Source organism: Neomonachus schauinslandi, chromosome 10 (assembly GCF_002201575.2).
Source record: "Neomonachus schauinslandi chromosome 10, ASM220157v2, whole genome shotgun sequence".
Classification (NCBI taxonomy): Eukaryota; Metazoa; Chordata; class Mammalia; order Carnivora; family Phocidae; genus Neomonachus; species Neomonachus schauinslandi.
In genome coordinates, this window is record NC_058412.1 from 8,364,240 (window position 1) to 8,368,081 (window position 3,842).

The window sequence follows — 3,842 nt, forward strand, 5'->3', positions numbered from 1 at the left end:
AAAGCCGTTGACAATGAAACTACGGAGGAGCAAACGGGGCGACTTGCCCAACGTTAGAGTTGGCAGAGGGCAGAGCCGGGGCGGCTCCGGGTTCCGCTGGGTGTTTACTGTCTCCGATGCGGGCCTGCCCTCCCATTCTGTGCTGGGGCCGGGCTCTGCATACTCCATTTCCCGAATCCCCGGCCGGCTGGTTGGGCTCGGAGAAGAAGCAATGGTAAGAGAAGGAGGGCAGGAGGAGGAGGGGGCTTTCTTCCTTGTTCTGGCGCCGGTCAGATATTTGCTACAATAGTAGCAATGTCCCCTTTTTGCTACTTCGGCCTTCTTGTAGTAACTCACCTGTTGTAATAGTTGACAACAAAACCTACCCAGGTTTTCTTACCGGACCCTGACTGAGACAGTACTTGGTATCGAGAGCTGGTGTGTCTACCACTTTGGCACAGTATGTCCTACACCTGAGCTACGTGCTGCTTCCTGGTCAACAGGTCCAATGTCATGGACCAGTGTGATGAGCAGCAAGACAAGCAAGATCTCTGCAGACGAGATTATAAACAAGGACAGAAAAATGGACGTAGCCCGGGTATTATGCTGATTTCTTAAGTTAGCAGCTGTACATTTCTCCTTTCCAAGTTATTCTATTTAAATGTTAATACATAAAAATCAGTATCAAGGGCGCCTGGGTGGCTCAGTCGTTAAGCGTCTGCCTTCGGCTTAGGTCATGATCCCAGGGTCCTGGGATGGAGCCCCACATCGGGCTCCCGGCTCGGCAGGAAGCCTGCTTCTCCCTCTCCTATTCCCCCTGCTTGTGTTCCTGCTCTCGCTGTCTCTGTCTCTGTCAAATAAATAAATAAAATCTTGAAAAAAATCAGTATCAAATTCACTTTATTAACCAGAATGGGACCTGAAAAATTCTTTTTAAAGTCAAAGCCATTCTCTAGCAGCACCTGCTTAGTTGGAAGCAAGTGAAGAAATCCGAACAACTATGGATTCTCCACTAGATGGCAATCATCCCATAAATTTGAATTAGACTCCCATTACACTAGTAGCCAACAGATGGAATCAGAGTCAGTTGTGTTGATTATAAGCAACAGTCTTATGTTTACAGTGCTTGATGGCAGTGGTTACATGTATTTACATTTGGCCCATTCCTAAAAGATACAAATTGGCATTTTCCAGGACCCTGCTATCCTTTTAAAGCCCAGATATCTCAAGACTCATCATTCTGGATAGTTTTTTATCACCACCAATCACTCTCAAACCGATATAGAACTTTAACTTAACAAACTAACCAACAGGTTAAATAATGGGAATAAACTAGCAGTTTATCTACTTTCTTAAATTTCCTATGTTCCGTGCATGCTAGTTTGGGAACTTTTCAGAAAGATGAACTTTATTTTTTTCTTAATTTTAAAAATTATTTTAAGATTTATTTGAGAGAGAGAGAGTGTGTGCACAAGTGGGGGGCGGGACAGAAGGAGAGGGAGACAACCCCAAGCAGACTCCTCACGGAGCACAGAGCCCGACACAGGGCTCCATCCCACAACCGTTGAGATCATGACCTGAGCCGAAATCAAGAGTCAGACATTCCAATGACTGAACCACCCACGTGCCCCAAAATAAACTTTATGGGCCAAAAAAAGCATTCCCAGACACTGCCAAATGTCCCCCGGGGAATGTTCCCTCTCGAGAACCGCTGGTCTAGCCACTGCAGGCTCCACTGGGGGGAGTCAAGGCGCCCACTTCCATAGGCAGAAGAGAGGAAACACAGGAGGGACTGAGCCTTTCGCGTCCACTTCCGTTTCCCAAACTCACTATCAAGAGAAGCCACCCCTGTTCCTCTGAAGAGGTGAGTGATGCGACAGCAGAGGCCAAGCGTCATCCTCCAATTTAAAGTCCCCCTGACTCCAGGGCCGGTCTCCTGAAGAGACTTCCTTCTCTCCTTCATTTTTCACTCCATTCTCTACCTTCTCTCTGCATACCCCCCCCCTCTACTGCATCCCCCCTCCTGTCCTCCAAGGCCACCCAAACAGCCCCGTCCACCCGGGAGGAAAATGGGGCCTACGGAGAACAGGCTGCCAGTGGTCAGAGCAAGTGACAGCCAGGACGCGCTGCCTCATCCTCAGCCATGCGGCCCGCGGCAGCACGTAAGCCAACGGTGGTGGCCTTCAAAAGCCAACTCACAGTGTGACAGGGGGGCTCGCCTTTAATGACATATGTGGCTTTATTCTGGTTTCCGTTTTTAATTTGGGGAGATAATCAAGTAGCAGATTTCTGAGATTTTGAGACGTGACTTACCATTCATGCTCCCAAGAGAAATGCTGGTTCTGTCTCCAGGTCCTCAAGCCTTTAGCAGCACGAACGCTCACTTGTGTAACGTCCAGCACCGAACTTGACACCAGCCCACACGTGCACCCCTGGGACCAAAGCCCAGGCCAAAAGGGCTCACAACTGTCTCACGTTTAAAGCCCCCCTCTCTTGAAAAGAGTGCGCTCACACCATGAGAATGTTGGGCAGGTGTGCTGTAACCTTGAACAAAAGGCAAAACTGGTACTTTTCCTTCCAGTGAAAATTCAGTTTGTTGGTCTGTGTTCTTGCAAAATCAGGGTTTTTAAATTCTTGTGAATTGGGTGGAATGAAATCAGGTCACTTTTCTTACCAACCAGCAAAAACGTATGGAACTGTACAGAAACGTGAGGAACACAAACACATTAGATAGGGTCCCTCCACTCCGAGAGCACGCAATGCCAGGCAGGAAAACCTAACAGCAGTTGAGGATGGCAGCCACCCAACATGGGTACTGACTGCGGGCACGAGGGCAGGGAAGTGGAAGGAGGGCTTTATGCCAGGTCCGGAACGAAGACGGAATTCTGAAAACAGACAAGAGGATGACAATTCCAGGCCGAAGGGTAAGAGCAAAGGTACGGAGATGACAAAGTGCGCTGTGCGTTTCAGGTTTGGTTTGGGTTGGGGGCTTGTCAGGCAAGTTAACAAGCTTGGAAGCCAGATCGGGGCCGGCCCGGAGGCTTTCTACATCAAGAGTTTGGACTTTGGCTGGAAGGACATAGGGGACACTCGGGCTTCTGGCCAGTGCTAGACGGCTGGAAGGTGAGCAGCGGTGTGCACAAAGGGAGACGGGCAGCCGAGCTGGGCGTGGGGGTGGGAGGGAGAGCCGCCAAGCCAGGCCGGAGCACGCTTACTTTAGCAGTTGTAACAATGAGAGACCAAACACCCCAAGATAGATAGAGTTCATTGATAGACCATGTCTCCAACTGACGAAGGACCTTCGCTTCCATTATCTCATTTCACCCTCAGAACAAATTGTAAACAGTTGTCACATTTCACAGGTAAGGAGCCTCCTGCTGCTCAGGAACGAGAGTCACTTCTGGCAATGCTGCCTTCGTTGGTTTGGGGGCACCACCTTCTTCTTTCCTCCCCGGCCCGTTATTCCTGCTCAGGAAAGGCTTGTTATTCTGTATTTCCCCGTAAGTAGAATGGTCGCGGGCCTCTCGTCTTCTCCGGCTTACCCTCCCATTAGCTGGGCTCACCTCCTCCTACGGTTTCAGCCATCACTTATGAACGGACATCTGCCCAATTTCCCCCGCAGAACGTGGAGGTAAATGAATCCTAGACGCTCAGTATTTTTCAGTATTTTGTTTTGATTCCTTTTTAAAATCTTTTTTAACATGGCCTTAATTTCAAGTTGCTTCAAATCTCTCTCGGAAAGCAAGAGAAGCTCAAAATCTGATTCTGAATGATGCGGACGAGAATCCTATGCAGCAGGCAAGCCAAGTATTGTTAGTCCAGTTTTACAATTCACTCACTCACTCGCTGATTTGTTCAAACAT